Source organism: Protopterus annectens, chromosome 1.part1, assembly GCF_019279795.1.
Source record: "Protopterus annectens isolate FY-2018-M chromosome 1.part1, PAN1.0, whole genome shotgun sequence".
In the NCBI taxonomy this organism is placed as follows: domain Eukaryota; kingdom Metazoa; phylum Chordata; order Ceratodontiformes; family Protopteridae; genus Protopterus; species Protopterus annectens.
Genome location: NC_056726.1, coordinates 1,415,858,448 through 1,415,877,230, shown reverse-complemented (window position 1 = coordinate 1,415,877,230; position 18,783 = coordinate 1,415,858,448).

The following is an 18,783-nucleotide window of genomic DNA, read 5'->3' as shown; positions in this document are numbered from 1 at the left end:
ACACGAAGCATTGGTTTGACAGAGAGGGTTCTGGAGGTTTTAGCTTGCCCACTAGGCTGAGATCTGGACCCTACAGCTTTGCTAATGGGGAGTCTTATTGGGGATCTGGAGAGAAAGGGAGAAACTGGCCCCAGACTGATTGTGATTTCTGTGTGCTGTTTAGGGAAATTGTACTTTACTGTGTATTTATCTGCCCCTGTGTGGATGCCTGTCATTAGAGTTAGTGGTGAGGATTGAGGTTCCTTGATTGCTGGACCAATGAATGGGTGTCACACCTTTGTCCACATTTCCTGCTTTAACAGGTTGTAAGGTGTCATATGGCAGTTTTACAATGCAGTGGGTGTGTCACAAAACCTGTCACAAACCCCCTGCATTGCTTTCCTGCTTCACTATGTATTTTAGTGTCCGCGGACACTGAAATAATCATTTATTTAATTTCAGTGTCCACAGACACTGAAATACTGGCATAATATTAGATAAATTCTCTAATATTATGCCGCTTAGTTTTAAAAAGTGCTGTACGGCAATTTGTGAGTGCAGGGGGCATATTCATAGTCTGTGCACTACTTAAACATGCCCCCTGCACTAGTTCATGGTTCATGTCTGTTTAGCCTTAAGAGCAGTGCACCTTCATGAATATCAAACACCAATAAACGTCCACAAACTGTAGAAATTGTAAAACACCACAGCTCCGAAACTGGATCTAAAACCACACAAAGTTTATTATTACAAAATTGCTGAAGTTACAGTAAAGGGTACGCCAGTACCCGAGACAAAGTCACAATCCCAAGCAAGTATAAATAAAATGTCTTGAGCAAGTTAAAAGCACACTATCACGGTTCCAGCGAACAAGGTAACCTAACAGAAACAAGATTCCAATGTGTGTTAAACGCTTTTCGTTTGGGTTATACCCAAACTTCTTCAGACAACCTTCTCAAATTGTTATTGAACTTAAATAGTTACTTCCTTCAGTTCTATCCTATCAGGAAGAAGTTAAAATCAACAAGTTTTACGATCAAAACTCAAAATTTAAACTTTTTTTAAAAAAGTGTATGTATGTATCTAATATAGTAGTTAATGCACATTAAGTTAATTTAAATGTCCTTTTTCTATGGTTACTCATTCACTTAGTGTAAATGGCTAGTACCCTTACTTAGTAATTAAACACGTCAGCTTTCAAGATTCTTTATTTTCACTTAGGTTTTTCTGTACAATGGAAGTAAGAATGATTAGTAAATCTAAACTATATGATATACACCTAATTCAATCCTTTGTATTTAGTGTAGTTATACTATCCTAAAGTACAAAAGAACATAAAAAAGATGTAAATAAAAGTATTAGTATTAAAGTCAGTTGAAGTATTAACAATGTATTCTTCTCCCTAAAGTAAACAGTAGTTTAGAAGTCTAAACCTCAAAATGCACTCTCTCGAGGCACTCCTAAAAATGGAGAACATCAATATCTGTGCAGTAACTGAGACCTGGTTCAAGGCTCCAGAGAGCACCCCTGCAATACCAGGCTACAACTCTTACCACACTTTTCGGCCACCAAACCAGGACCGAAACACTAAAGGTGGAGGAGTGTCAATATTCACCAAGGATATTCACACCACCAGGCTAGTTGGCCAACACAATGTGTCTGAAATTCTCCAAGTGCAACTAACACTAGGTAAGACTGCAATCCAAATTGTAGCTTGCTTCAGATCCCCCACCATACCCCAAGATTCTCACTACACCTTTCTAAACATACTGGAAAATATTAAGATAGAACCAAACACCCTAATACTGGGTGATTTTAACTACCCTGCCATTAACTGGGAAAACTACTCATGTCCCAAGACCTTTGCGAACGGTTCTTGGAATTCATAAATTCAATGCCCTGGATCAACTAATCCATAGTCCCACCAGGGGCTCCAATATCCTAGACCTGGTCATTACCAACATGGGAAATCAATGCTCCATACCTATGGTCACCCCTCGTTAGTCAGGTCTGACCATAAGCTAATCACCCTTAACATCCACATCCCACCCCACCCCCAGTAAAGAAACCACCATAAAAACTTCTCCAAAGCCAACTTCATGCTACTCAAGTCAGAAGTGACAAACTTCATAACACCCATGCAGACGGGAACTGAAAGTTCAACTGCTGAATCCTACACTAAGGCACTGTACGAGCACATCCACTCATGCATGAATCGTGCCATCCCAAATAGAACCAAAATGCTCTCATCCAAAAAAAGGAAGCCAATCTGGTGGTCCATTGCCATAAACAAACTTTACAACAAAAGGAAGAAACTTTTGCAGAAAAGGGGAAAATCCCAGGATGCAAAAAACTCCCTTACTACCCTCAGTAAGAAACTGAGATGCCTCATAAAATCCTCCAAAGCTAGTTACGAAAATAAAATTGCCAAAGATTCCAAAGACAACCACAAAGCATTCTATAACTATGTCAAGAATCTAAATGGCAATGCTCAGATCTGCTCTGAGCTAAAACAGAATGGCATTAAATATACTGATCCAAAGGTTATTGCCAATATCCTGGCAGATCGATTCAGTGCCCCCTCTCACCCCCTAAATGGCCCATCTCAATACCGGACGATTGCCAAATTCCAGTAATAACGGCCACACAGGTACAAAACGCACTCTCTAAAGCCAAGAATACAGCATCCATGGGACCAGATGACATCCCGGGCTGTGTACTACATGAATTACAATATGAACTGGCACCTCACCTAAGTATCATGTTTAATCATAGCCTCACCTCAGGTTTCGTGCCCAATGAGTGGTGCAGAGCTACAGTTATCCCAATCCACAAGGGGGGATCCACCTTGGATCCCGGAAACTACCGTCCCATCAGTCTGACAAGCCTTATCTGCAAGGCTATGGAGCGTATTATCATGGAACTTATAAACTAAGACATTGGCAACCTTCAAACACTGGAATCCCACCCAGTTTGGGTTTGTGAAGGGCCGATCTTGTCTCCTGAACTTGATTGACTTCTTTGAATCAGTCTCCAGAGCCATGGACAAGGGTAAGGTGGTCCACACAGCCTATCTAGACCTTGCCAAGGCCTTTCACACCATCCCCCTCTCTGGAATCATAGATAAACTTACTAAGTTGGGCATTAATCCCTATGTCACCCAATGGGTTGCTAAATGGCTTACTGATAGAACCCACACTGTAAAAGTAGCCGACTCCAAATCCAGATCCAGACAAGTGACAAGTGGAGAACCTCAGGGTTCAGTCCTGGGGCCGCTCTTGTTTGGCATCTACTTCTCTGAAGTACAGGTCAACACTAAGGGACTCTGGCTAACAAAGTTTGCAGATGACTGCAAACTGGGAGCCATTATTGAATCCCAAATGATGTGGATACTCTACAAAAGGGCCTTACAGAAACAGATGCTTGGTGCCAGAGCCATGGGCTCAAGCTCAATGCCAAGAAATGTATTGTTATCCCCTTTGGGAAAAACATGTATCCATGAATTACCATATAGGTGGCAGTACACTAAACACAGAAAGTGTGATAAGAGACTTAGGGACACAGGTGGACAGTGGTCTCACCTTCGATAACCACATCGCCACAACAGTCAGGAAATCCTTCTATGTGGCACACCTCATCATGAAGGGCTTTTCATCCAGAAAAAAGGAGGTCATTGTCCCACTGTACCCATCCCTCATTAGACCCATTATAGAATACAACGCCCCATTTGGTATGTACCTCTCAAGACATCTGCAACAACTGGAAAGGCCTCAGAAATACCTCACTAAAAGAATCACAGGCCTAAAGCAGATGCCCTACGCTGACCGCCTTAAAAACTCCAGCTATACTCTGTCGATATCGTCTACTCAGAGGCGATCTCTGCTTAACATACAAGGCGATGTCAAACCCAGAGCTGTTGGACATGCTACACTTAAAGAAATCCCAATCCCTCTGAGCTACACGCTCCAGGGATCTAAACCTTGTCATCACAATAAACAAAACATGCTGGAGGGATAGGTTCCTGACCCAGAGACTCCCCAGACTCTGGAATAGATTGCCCATACATGTCAAGCAGAGTGCCTCTTTGGACCTCTTCAAGAGGAACCTTGACGATTGGATGGGAGAAAGGAAATTCACCCCAGGGATCACGTCAGTCGCCCTGCTAGACAGGGGTCCAGGAAAGTAAATAATGTGGGAAGAAATAGCCAGGGAATTGTTATGGCTAGGCTTGTATAGGCCCTAGGGCTGATAGCCTAGTACCAACCTATGAACCTATAGTTCCCCCTAGTGTTTTGATGTGGAATTTAACATAAGAATTTTTAACCCAACAATGACTAAAAAAAACACTCCTCTTAAATACCCCAATGTATAAAAGGTATGAAAAAAGTATATAAAAAATATGTGTATAAAAAAATATGTATATAAAAAAATGTATGTAAAAAACTATGTGTTATGTGTAAAATATTAACATTGGACCTAGTATTACTCTAAATTCTCGTTTGAGGTATTACTATACTACCTGTATAAACTTTTTAGTTTTAAAACACATGCAATACTACAAGATTCATTTAACCCGGGTTCTACATGTGCATTTAGTCTTAGTTGCCAATTCAATTCATTCCTTTCTAATAGGAGTTTCACTAAACTATCATTGGCCCCACACCTGTTTTCTATGTTCTGCATGGTCTGTGATATAACCCTAAATTTAAAAAAATGACCTTCTTTTAATTCACAGTGGTTTGCTAATGCATTGTTAGGATTCTTCTTACTGATGGCATATGTGTTCGTAAATCCGGTCCTTTAGTCTACGATCGGTCTTACCCACATAGAATGTCTGACAAACCTGGCATTCAGCAAGGTAAACTACACTTCTTGTATTACAGTTGTAAGTGTGCCTAGTGAAAAAAGTCTCGTCTCTAATTTTAAATTTATTACTACACATAATGTGTGCACATTGGTTACAGTGGCCACACTTGCGAGTACCCCCTTCTCCCTCCTTCCTCATTCTGTCCTGGCTCCTTTCAAGAAGTTGTTTTCAATTTAATCCTCTTCTAAAACTAATACAAGGGTACTCTCCTATTTGGTCAAAAATTTCCTTATTTAAGGATAAGTAAAACCAACATTTTCTAACCACTTTCTGTATGTCCATAGCCACCGGAGTGTATGTTAGAATAAAAGCCAGTTGGTACTTATTCTTAGTATTACTTTCTTGTAGGGTTAGTTCTCCCCTTGTAGTGTCATCACCCTCCAATTTCCTCATTGTGTCATCCCTAGGGCCTGGTCCAGTGTGTTTACCACTTTCCACGTTTAAGAAACGGAAGGCCAAAATCGGTTTGTATATACCTTTTGCCCTTTTCCTAATAGCCTCTTCAAAAATGTCATCCAAGAATCTATCAGGGTAACCTCTATGTGAAAACATATCAAACAGAAGTTTGATTTCTTTCTCAAACTCCTCCTCAGTTGTCACCATCCTGGCAGCTCTCACCAGTTGACCTTTAACTACCGATTTTTTCTGGTGTATTGGATGTTCACTAGTAAAATGTAAGAAGGAGTTTGAGAAAGTGCTTTTTCTGTAAATCCTAGCAGTGTAACCCTTGTTAATCTTGTCTTTCCCTAGGTCAATATCTAAAAAGTTTATCCTATTCTCTTGGTAGTTTTGGGTAAATTTCAAAAAAGAGGTTGTCTAGTTGAAAAAATCTACTAGTTCTTCAGCCACTTGTTGGTCACCTTCTAGTATCATAAAGATATCATCCAAGAACCTCTTATAAACCTTCACTACCTTAAAATAAGGGTTGTTAAAAATAAACCTGGTCTCCCAATCCCGTGATAGTGTGCTTTTAACTTGCTCAAGACATTTTATTTATACTTGCTTGGGATTGTGACTTTGTCTCGGGTACTGGCATACCCTTTACTGTAACTTCAGCAATTTTGTAATATTAAACTTCGTGTGGTTTTAGATCCAGTTTCGGAGCTGTGGTGTTTTACAATTTCTACAGTTTGTGGATGTTTATTGGTGTTTGCTAGTCGATCAGTGTAAACACCAACGCACTGGAAGTATGGACGACTCTACACTCAGCGATAGTGCTGAGAAAGGCAACCTCACTCAGCTGCTAGAATTAATGAACCAGCGACTGGATAAACTAATGGCCAAAGTGGACCTGGTTACACAGCAGCAAGAGATAGGGCCTGACTACAACTGCACACGTAAGAGGAATAGTATTAATAACACCAACGGAGGACAGAGCAAGGGGCCAGTTCAAAGCACACAATCGTTTGTAGATCAGAGACGCCAACCAGGGGAAGCTGACGGAGAACCCCACCGTACTTCATCTTTAGATGGGAACTACCAGCTAACAAATACACGAGATTTACAGATTGGCCATAATTTTGACATTTCCATTTGGCTCAATAATGAGTTAACTTTAGATGAACATTTACATAATGAAAACGTTGAGAGTAATGGCCAAAGTGAAGAACTTTTAGTAGAAAAACTGAAGCAATTTGACTCTAAACTATTTAAAGTTAAAAAACTACAGTTAGAGGTTAATTACCTGAACAAATGTATTAAAGAGAAAGTGGTCCCTAAGGGATTAAGGCACTGTATTTACCCAACTGGGCTAACAGAAGGCTCCCAGTTCCATAAGGAACTTGTAGAACTTTTTGACAAACAAGATTTGGAACTTTTAAACGTGATGGTTAAACACTATGAAGTTTCAATTAATGAGGTTACTGAAGAAACAAGAGTACTGGAAGGGGTTATTAAAACAGACAACTTGTTTCCCCAATACCAATACGACTACAATAGGTCTTTTGTCGCTATAGCCCACCAACTGGAGAAATTGAGAACTGTGAAGGTTGGTAAACTCCAGAGGGACTTAAAGGCATACAAAGACGGTTATGCATATCGAAAACCACCTGTCTCCCAGTACCAAAATAGTGTGAGGAGAGTGACACAAGGGCGATATAATCAAACAGGTGGTGAAGGGGAAATAGTGGACAGGTGAACAAATGGGAGGAACATTCCAGTAACAAACTCAGAGGGAACTAACAGTTCCAACTTTATTAACCAGGATTTACCTTTGGGGGTAAATGAGATGGCTAGTGAAAATACTGTGTACTTGGGTGCACGACCTAAGTACACTCATAATTTCAATCAGAATAACTGCGAGGATCCAAATGGATATAACCAACAACAACAACAGTCAAAAAACTACAAGGGGAGGGGGGGACCAGTGAGCAACTGGACACCGAACCCCCAACACCAACCACAAAGGAGGTACAACACTCGCAGCAACGTGAACTAGAACTTACCCCGTATCACTTGGTTTTAAATAAGGAGGGTGATTTTACAATTTTTAACTACACTGCCTTTACCCTTGAGCCTGAACTGGTGGAACTACTGGCAAAAGGTTTTACCTTTATTCCAACTTACAGATGTAATTTAGTGGAACTTCTTATTGACTTTAAACTGTTTATTCATAAACTAAACTTGACTGTGTTACTTGGTACTCATCTTACAGCAATAACGAACTAAAAGTGGCTAGTACTTACAACCCACCAACACACCCTATCATTGGACTATTTGAACACTTATGTGAAAACGAGTTAAGGGAAGTGGTTTACAACTTTAACAGCCATACAATGGGAGGAAATATTACAACTAAAGAAAAACAACTTTTAACATCATTTTGTAAACTGCCTATTAGATCTATGAAACCAGACAAGGGAGGGGGTTTAGTAGTCATGTACAGGGACCATTATATTAAGAAAATGTCTCTACTTTTAGAGAAAGACACCTACGAAGTCGTAAGTACTAATGAAATGAATGGGGCATATAATAGGATTAGGATGTTTTTAAATGATATTTTTATAGATGGGCTGATTGATAGTCAAATGGCCCACTACTTGACTTTACTAGCACCCAAAACACCTCAACTATTTGGTATACCCAAGACCCACAAATGTATACTGGATCCCCCATTTAGAGCACTGGTTGATGGTAGACAATCCATCACCTACCCTTGTGCGAAATTAGCTGATTCGATTTTGAAAAAATATGTTAAGGGTGAGAGTCAAATTTGCAAGTCTCGTGGTCCTTTTTAGAGGAAATCAACACAGTACAGTTCCAGGAGGAGAACACCTTCCTTACAGTTGATGTTTGTGACTGTGGAATGGGTGGTAGAATATATGAGATCTAAAGGGGCCTTGGATAGTGAGACCTTACTAGTTGAACAATTACTAGATATTATTTTACAGAATAATTACCTTCGATTTAACAACAAACTTTATTTGCAAAAGATTGGGGTAGCCATGGGGACACCAGTGGGAGCAAGTTTTGCTAACCTTGTCATGGCATATTGGGAGACCAGGTTTATTTTTAACAACCCTTATTTTAAGGTAGTGAAGGTTTATAAGAGGTTCTTGGATGATATCTTTATGATACTAGAAGGTGACCAACAAGTGGCAGAAGAACTAGTAGATTTTTTCAACCAGACAACCTCTTTTTTGAAATTTACCCAAAACTACCAAGAGAATAGGATAAACTTTTTAGATATTGACCTAGGGAAAGACAAGATTAACAAGGGTTACACTGCTAGGATTTACAGAAAAAGCACTTTCTCAAACTCCTTCTTACATTTTACTAGTGAACATCCAATACACCAGAAAAAATCGGTAGTTAAAGGTCAACTGGTGAGAGCTGCCAGGATGGTGACAACTGAGGAGGAGTTTGAGAAAGAAATCAAACTTCTGTTTGATATGTTTTCACATAGAGGTTACCCTGATAGATTCTTGGATGGTATTTTTGAAGAGGTTATTAGGAAAAGGGCAAAAGGTATATACAAACCGATTTTGGCCTTCCGTTTCTTAAACGTGGAAAGTGATAAACACACTGGACCAGGCCCTAGGGACGACACAATGAGGAAACTGGAGGGTGATGACACTACAAGGGGAGAACTAACCCTACAAGAAAGTAATACTAAGAATAAGTACCAACTGGCTTTTATTCTAACATACACTCCGGTGGCTATGGACATACAGAAAGTGGTTAGAAAATGTTGGTTTTACTTATCCTTAAATAAGGAAATTTTTGACCAAATAGGAGAGTACCCTTGTATTAGTTTTAGAAGAGGATTAAATTTAAAACAACTTCTTGAAAGGAGCCAGGATAGAATGAGGAAGGAGGGAGAAGGGGGTACTCGCAAGTGTGGCCACTGTAACCAATGTGCACAGATTATGTGTAGTAATAAATTTAAGATTAGAGATGAGACTTTTTTCACTAGGCAAACTTACAACTGTAATACAAGAAGTGTAGCTTACCTCGCTGAATGCCAGGTTTGTCAGGCATTCTATGTGGGCAAGACCAATCGTAGACTAAAGGACCGGATTTACGAACACATATATGCCATCAGTAAGAAGAATCCTAACAATGCATTAGCAAACCACTGTGAACTAAAAGAAGGTCATTTTTTTAAATTTAGGGTTATATCACAGACCATGCAGAACATAGAAAACAGGTGTGGGGCCAATGATAGTTTAGTGAAACTCCTATTAGAAAGGAATGAATTGAATTGGCAACTAAGACTAAACGCACATGTAGAACCTGGGTTAAATGAATCTTGTAGTATTGCATGTGTTTTAAAACTAAAAGGTTTATACAGGTAGTATAGTAATACCTCAAACGAGAATTTAGAGTAATACTAGGTCCCATGTTAATATTTACACATAACACATAGTTTTTTTACATACATTTTTTATATACATATTTTTTATACACATATTTTTTATATACTTTTTTCATACCTTTTATACATTGGGGTATTTAAGAGGAGTGCTTTTTAGTCATTGTTGGGTTAAAAATTCTTATGTTAAATTCCACATCAAAATACTAGGGGGAACTACTGTTTACTTTAGGGAGAAGAATACATTCATAGGTTCATAGGTTCATAGGTTTATACTAGGCTATCTGCCCTAAGGCATTTATAAGCCTAGCCCAAATTATTGTGGCTTACGCCACCCCTTATATGAAAAAATACTGTGCCCATTAGTTTGTTGTGCCTCTGTCCAGCAGTGACCCAGAGATGATTCCCGGGGTAAACCTACGATCTCCCATCCACAGGTCTAGATTTCTCTTGAACAGAGTCAGCGAGGTGCTCTGCCTCACATGGACCGGGATTTTATTCCACAGCATAGGGAGTCTCTGAGTGATAAATCTATCCCTCCAGCATGTCCTATTTATATCCGTGCTAAGGTTTAAGTCGCTTGCTCTAGTGGTTTTGGTGGATTTGGATTTTTTGAGGTGGAGCATGTCCATTAATTCCGGGTTGGACATGGCCTTGTATGTCAGGCACATGTCACCTCTGAGCAGACGGTATGCGACTGAATAGAGCTGGAGTTTCTTCAATCTGGCAGCATATGACAGATTTTGGAGTCCCTTTATCCTTTTGGTGAGGAACTTTTGGGGTCTCTCCAATTGCTGCAGATGTCGGGTGAGATACATCCCGAATGGGGCATTGTACTCGATCATTGGTCTGATAAGTGAAGAGTACAGGGGAACAATGACCTCACTAGATCTGGATGTGAATCCCTTCATGATCAGGTGGGCAATGTAGAAGGTCTTTCTAACCACTTTAGCAATGTGAGTGTCAAAAGAAAGGCCACTGTCAACCTGGGTCCCCAGGTCCCTGATAACCTCTTCTGTGCTTAGTGGATTGCCACCTATATGGTAGCTTGGGGTTACCTTGTTTTTCCCGAAGGGTATGACTATACATTTTTGGCGTTTAACTTCAGGCCATGGCTCTGGCACCAGCTATCTGTTTCCGTGAGTCCCTTCTGAAGGATATCCGTGTCCGATGCACTTTCCACTATGGCCCAGTTTGCAGTCATCTGCAAACTTTGTCAGCCAAAGTCCTCCCATGTTGGCCTGTACTTCTGAGAAGTAGATGCCAAACAATAGGGTCCAAGGACCGAGCCCTGTGGGACACCACTTGTGACCGGCTTGGAGTCTGACACAGCGCCAGCAACTCTAACCCTGTGGGTTCTGTCCTTAAGCCAGTTTGCAACCCATCTTGTGACATATGGGTTTACATTTAAGCTGGTAAGTTTTTCTACAATACCCGAGTGGGGTATTGTGTCGAAAGCCTTTGCAAGGTCAAGGTAGGCTGTATGGACTGCCTTTCCCTCATCAATGGCCTTGGTGACTATTTCGAAGAAGTCGACCAAGTTCAAAAGGCATGATCTTCCCTTGACAAAGCCAAACTGGGTCGGGTCCAATGTCTGCAAGTCCCCTATATCTTTGTTTATGAGCTCCATTATGATCCTCTCCATAGCTTTGCAGACTAGACTTGTTAAGCTTATGGGGCGGTAATTACCAGGGTCCGTGAGGCGCCACCTTTGTGGAGTGGGACCACAGTTGCCGTGACGCCACTCCTTGGGCACGTATCCTGTGGTAAGGCTGAGATTAAACAGCTGCCTTATGTGCGGGTTTAATTCCTCATTTAGCTCGTGTAGCACACAGCCGGGGACACCATCCGGTCCCATTGATGCTGTGTTTTTAGCTTTAGAGAGAGCAGCTTTCACCTGCGCATTTGAGATGTCCGGGAGGCTACACTCGGCTGGGATAGTTATCTCTCCTTTAGGGGGGGAGGGGGGGGTGAAGTTTGCACTGAACCTGTCTGCCAGTATGTTGGCAATGTCTGTGGGTTCAGTGATTTTTGTATCATTTTGGACTAATTCTGAGCATATCTGTGAGTTTCCACCCAGGTTCCTAACATAGCTGAAAAAGGCCTTATGATTGTCCTTTGAATCCATGGCAATTTTTCTCTCAAAATTGGCCTTAGTTGATTTTATGAGTGCTCGTATTTTTTACTAATAATGATCAGGGTGACTTCCCTTTTATGGATTTTGTTCTATCATGTAATAGCTTTCTCCTCTTATTGTAAAGTTTGTTAATGGCTGGGGTCCACCAGACTGGACGTTTGCCCTTTGTGGAAAGAGTCTTGGTTTTATTTGGGATTGCCTGATCCATGCAGTCCTGGAGGTGTTCATAGAAGGCATTTGTAAGGGCTTCCGCAGCTTGGGTTGTGGTTTCCTCTGACTCAGGGGCCTTGAAGGATACCACACCAGTCTTGAGTAGTGTGAAGTTTGCTTTAGAGAAGTTCTTCACTATGGTCTTTTTGTTTGGGGTGGGGCGGGATGTGGATTTCCAGTGAGATTAGTTTATGATCAGATCTCACCAATGAGGGATATACTTCCGGTGTGGAGCATTTTGTCCCCATGTTTGTGACAATGAGATCTAGTATATTTTCTCCTCTCGTGGGAACAGTAACTAGCTGTTCCATGGCATTTGAATTTATGAACTCCAGGAACCGTTGGGCTAGAAAGTTAGGGCTTGAGTAATGTTCCCAGTCTATATTCGGGTAGTTGAAGTCTCCCAATATGATGGTGTTTGGAGATACATTTATACCCTCCAGTGTCTTCAGGAAGGCTGTGTGGGGTTCCTGAGTTTGAGAGGGTGGCCTGTAGCATGCTACAATTTGTAGAGCAGTTTTGCCTATGGTTAGTTGCACCTGGATGGTTTCCGAGCTTCATGCGTTGCCACCAACCTGGAGGTGTGAGTATCCTAAATGAATAAGGCTACACCCCCTCCTTTTATGGAGTGGGCCGGGTTTTGGCGGCGGAACGGATGAAATGAGGTAAAACCTAATAGTGCCGGGTGCTCTCAGGAGCCTTGAACCAGGTTTCAGTTACAGCACAGACATCGATGTTCTCCATACTGAGAAGGGCCTCGAGTGCGTGCATTTTGAGATTTAGACTTCTGGCATTGAGCAGCATTACCCTCAATTTCTTCCCATTTTGTTTTCTAGGGTGGTAGGTTTAGAATTTGAGCCTTGCCTAAAAAGGCACTATGGGGTGGCAAGAGCCTTAGCCAATATCCGAATCCCAGGGTGACAGGTGCAAGCCGTCCCTTGCGAAGCAGCGTGGCTTGTCAAGCATGTCATCCCAGGCAGACAGACACTGGATCCCCTTTGAATGACACCAGACATTAAGCCAATTGTTAAAGCTGATCATCTTGTCTCTATATTGTGGCATCATTCTTGGTGAAGGAAGGATACTGCTCAGGGTTAGGGTCATACCTGCCTGGGCTACATAATCAGAGAGCTCCTCTATGTCTCTTTTCATGTAGTCCAGGGAGGTACGTCTCAGGTCGTTCACACCAGCATGGACAATGACTGTGTCATATTTGTACTTGCCGTGGAGTGACCCGAGTGCTTGTGTTATGTGGCGGATTCTAGCGCCCGATAGGCAGCTTACTGTGACCCTCTCCTTGTTCAGCCTGGTGAGTGGGACGTCAGTGTGTCTGACTATGGAGTCACCTATGACAAGTATGTTTGGTGTTGTATTTGGCCTTAAGGGCTGTGACTGCTTTGCACACTGCTTTTGTGGTTTATGTGTTGCTTGTGGGGTGTCTTGAGGTAGCAGTTGTTTGGGTGTCTGCTTTGGAGGCCTCTGCTGTTTAGGTAAATTTTTACTCAGAGCCTCCGAGTATGTCTTTGTGTGTTTATGTGTTTGATTCAGTGGAGTGGTAGCATTATGTGAGGCTGGTTTTGTGGTGTGTGTAGTTGCCTTCTCCTCCTGTCTGGTCTTGCCAGTCCTGAGTTGAGAGAGCTCAGCCTCCAGTTTGGCTAAATAGCTGCATCTCTCGCAAGTATTTGTGTTATGTGGGAGGAGGAGAGGGTTGTCTGTGTACATGAGGCAGTTATAACATTGCCTCAAGATTCCCAGATTCACCAGCTGGACCGGAGAGGAGATTGACAACTGACCTTTGGACATGCTAGAATAATATTGGGAAATCCTTAATTGAAAACAAGGGCCAGTGGGGAGTGAGGGTGTAGTGCTTTTAATTTTTAGTGCTGACTTATATAATTGCTTTAGTGAGCAAGTGCCAGGTAGCTTGAGTGCAATGTGTTACAAGTAACTAAATGCAAAAACGACAAACAGTAACTTTCTTTCAAGTGAAACAAGGAAATAAGTACAGTAAGCAATGCAGATATCACTAGTGATCCACAGAAGCGCTGAGAAGTTGCGTATTAGGTGGAATTAGCTTCCAGGGAAATAACAAGCAAACAAACAACAAGCATATAAACAAAGCTAGATTCAGTAGGCCTGGATCTAGTCTATGCTAGAGCAAACAAGGTGAACCAATTTCAGTAAGATACAGTTCAAATATTCAGGCACTATAAACCTTTAACCAGAAAATTCCCAGCTCAGAAGGGCAGAGTCCAGCCTCTTCTCCCACAAGAGTGCAGACCACGAACCTTCTTAATGTAAAATAACTGGCCTGAAGTCCAAGTGCCTAAACCAGAACTAATACACTTGGACACTGGGCTCTCAATCAGCAGTTCCCAACTTAGAAGGATGAAAGCTACCTGTCCTGCCACCACAGTGCTTGCCACAAACCTTCCTAATGTAAAACAACTGGTCTGAAGCCCAAGTGCTTAATCCAAAAGACTTGAATGATAGCTACACTTTAATCAAGTTACAACCAAGCAGTAATAAATACCATTGAATACTTTAGAGAATGTCTGGATTAGTGCTCAAGTTACACAAACAAAGCTAGATCCAGCAGGCCCGAATCCAGTCTATGCCACAGCAAACAAGGCGCACCAACTTCAGTAAGAAACAGTTCAGATATGCATGCACTATAAGCCTTTAACCAGAAATTCCCAGCTCAGAAGGGCAGAGTCCAGCCTCTCCTCCCACAAGAGTGCAGACCACGAACCCTCTTAATGTAAAATAACTGGCTTGAAAGCCCAAGTACTTAAACCAGAATTAATACACTTTTAGAATAACAGACACTGAGCCCTCAATCAGCAGTTCTCAACCTAGAAGGATGTAAGCTACCTGTTCTGCCACAACAGTGCAGACCACAAACCCTCTCAGTGCAAAACAACTAACTGGTCCGAAGCCCAAGTGTTTAAACCAAAAGGCTTAGAATGAGTTACACCAAGCAGTAATAAATACAATTGAGTATTTTAAGATGATGCAAAAGTAAAAAGAAGTAGGTAAAAACACAAGTACAGTAAAAGCAGATGAAATTTTTTTTTTTTTTTTTTTTTTTTTCTGAACAAGTGCTGAGATCAAAGAAACAGATTAGAGTGCTGAAACTAGAAAACTGGCTAGTTACAAGAAAAAAACAAGCTAGAAGGCTTCCCTCAAACACAGAAGGGCTTGGGGCTCAGAAGCCTACAAATAGTCTGTACCACTTAACAAGAAAGGCAGGAAATAAGCTTAATTTTTTTTTCTATTTCCCAGATGCTCTCTTTGTACACAGTAGGAGTGCCTGAAATCAGAATATGATCTCACTGCACTCAGTTGAGTGAGCAAATGAGATGGGCCCAGAGGCAGGCTGAGGGGCGGGCAGTTTCAATGCCACTAAGATTAACACCAAAACAAAAACAGGGCAGGTGGGTGGGAATAAACTGAAGAGCAGAATAACCAGTTAAAAATTCCTTCAACACTCCTTCATACACAGTTTAAATCAATTTAAATACTGTATTTTTTAAAATAAAAGTGCAGAAATAGGTACTTAAATTCTCTTATACGTCCAGTTGAATATAACCAAGTTCTTAGCTTGCCAAGCTGAAGTTTTAAAGCAGGAATTATTTCACATGCACCAGTTTAAATATGCAAGGACAGGAAATCAAAGCATGTGGCTACCCCCACACCTGTAATTACTAGCAAACAACAAAATTCAGCCAACACTAGCTTTTAGTTCAAGTTACTGAAGAGCAGAATAACCAGTTAAAAATTCCTTCAACACTCCTTCATACACAGTTTAAATCAATTTAAATACTGTATTTTTAAAATAAAAAGTGCAGAAATAGGTACTTAAATTCTCTTATACGTCCAGTTGAATATAACCAAGTTCTTAGCTTGCCAAGCTGAAGTTTTAAAGCAGGAATTATTTCACATGCACCAGTTTAAATATGCAAGGACAGGAAATCAAAGCATGTGGCTACCCCCACACCTGTAATTACTAGCAAACAACAAAATTCAGCCAACACTAGCTTTTAGTTCAAGTTACTGAAGAGCAGAATAACCAGTTAAAAATTCCTTCAACACTCCTTCATACACAGTTTAAATCAATTTAAATACTGTATTTTTAAAATAAAAAGTGCAGAAATAGGTACTTAAATTCTCTTATACGTCCAGTTGAATATAACCAAGTTCTTAGCTTGCCAAGCTGAAGTTTTAAAGCAGGAATTATTTCACATGCACCAGTTTAAATATGCAAGGACAGGAAATCAAAGCATGTGGCTACCCCCACACCTGTAATTACTAGCAAATAACAAAATTCAGCCAACACTAGCTTTTAGTTCAAGTTACTGAAGAGCAGAATAACCAGTTAAAAATTCCTTCAACACTCCTTCATACACAGTTTAAATCAATTTAAATACTGTATTTTTTAAAATAAAAAGTGCAGAAATAGGTACTTAAATTCTCTTATACGTCCAGTTGAATATAACCAAGTTCTTAGCTTGCCAAGCTGAAGTTTTAAAGCAGGAATTATTTCACATGCACCAGTTTAAATATGCAAGGACAGGAAATCAAAGCATGTGGCTACCCCCACACCTGTAATTACTAGCAAATAACAAAATTCAGCCAACACTAGCTTTTAGTTCAAGTTACTGAAGAGCAGAATAACCAGTTAAAAATTCCTTCAACACTCCTTCATACACAGTTTAAATCAATTTAAATACTGTATTTTTTAAAATAAAAAGTGCAGAAATAGGTACTTAAATTCTCTTATACGTCCAGTTGAATATAACCAAGTTCTTAGCTTGCCAAGCTGAAGTTTTAAAGCAGGAATTATTTCACATGCACCAGTTTAAATATGCAAGGACAGGAAATCAAAGCATGTGGCTACCCCCACACCTGTAATTACTAGCAAACAACAAAATTCAGCCAACACTAGCTTTTAGTTCAAGTTACTGAAGAGCAGAATAACCAGTTAAAAATTCCTTCAACACTCCTTCATACACAGTTTAAATCAATTTAAATACTGTATTTTTTAAAATAAAAAGTGCAGAAATAGGTACTTAAATTCTCTTATACGTCCAGTTGAATATAACCAAGTTCTTAGCTTGCCAAGCTGAAGTTTTAAAGCAGGAATTATTTCACATGCACCAGTTTAAATATGCAAGGACAGGAAATCAAAGCATGTGGCTACCCCCACACCTGTAATTACTAGCAAACAACAAAATTCAGCCAACACTAGCTTTTAGTTCAAGTTACTGAAGAGCAGAATAACCAGTTAAAAATTCCTTCAACACTCCTTCATACACAGTTTAAATCAATTTAAATACTGTATTTTTTAAAATAAAAAGTGCAGAAATAGGTACTTAAATTCTCTTATACGTCCAGTTGAATATAACCAAGTTCTTAGCTTGCCAAGCTGAAGTTTTAAAGCAGGAATTATTTCACATGCACCAGTTTAAATATGCAAGGACAGGAAATCAAAGCATGTGGCTACCCCCACACCTGTAATTACTAGCAAACAACAAAATTCAGCCAACACTAGCTTTTAGTTCAAGTTACTGAAGAGCAGAATAACCAGTTAAAAATTCCTTCAACACTCCTTCATACACAGTTTAAATCAATTTAAATACTGTATTTTTAAAATAAAAGTGCAGAAATAGGTACTTAAATTCTCTTATACGTCCAGTTGAATATAACCAAGTTCTTAGCTTGCCAAGCTGAAGTTTTAAAGCAGGAATTATTTCACATGCACCAGTTTAAATATGCAAGGACAGGAAATCAAAGCATGTGGCTACCCCCACACCTGTAATTACTAGCAAATAACAAAATTCAGCCAACACTAGCTTTTAGTTCAAGTTACTGAAGAGCAGAATAACCAGTTAAAAATTCCTTCAACACTCCTTCATACACAGTTTAAATCAATTTAAATACTGTATTTTTTAAAATAAAAAGTGCAGAAATAGGTACTTAAATTCTCTTATACGTCCAGTTGAATATAACCAAGTTCTTAGCTTGCCAAGCTGAAGTTTTAAAGCAGGAATTATTTCACATGCACCAGTTTAAATATGCAAGGACAGGAAATCAAAGCATGTGGCTACCCCCACACCTGTAATTACTAGCAAATAACAAAATTCAGCCAACACTAGCTTTTAGTTCAAGTTACTGAAGAGCAGAATAACCAGTTAAAAATTCCTTCAACACTCCTTCATACACAGTTTAAATCAATTTAAATACTGTATTTTTTAAAATAAAAGTGCAGAAATAGGTACTTAAATTCTCTTATACGTCCAGTTGAATATAACCAAGTTCTTAGCTTGCCAAGCTGAAGTTTTAAAGCAGGAATTATTTCACATGCACCAGTTTAAATATGCAAGGACAGGAAATCAAAGCATGTGGCTACCCCCACACCTGTAATTACTAGCAAACAACAAAATTCAGCCAACACTAGCTTTTAGTTCAAGTTACTGAAGAGCAGAATAACCAGTTAAAAATTCCTTCAACACTCCTTCATACACAGTTTAAATCAATTTAAATACTGTATTTTTAAAATAAAAAGTGCAGAAATAGGTACTTAAATTCTCTTATACGTCCAGTTGAATATAACCAAGTTCTTAGCTTGCCAAGCTGAAGTTTTAAAGCAGGAATTATTTCACATGCACCAGTTTAAATATGCAAGGACAGGAAATCAAAGCATGTGGCTACCCCACCACCTGTAATTACTAGCAACAACAAAATTCAGCCAACACTAGCTTTTAGTTCAAGTTA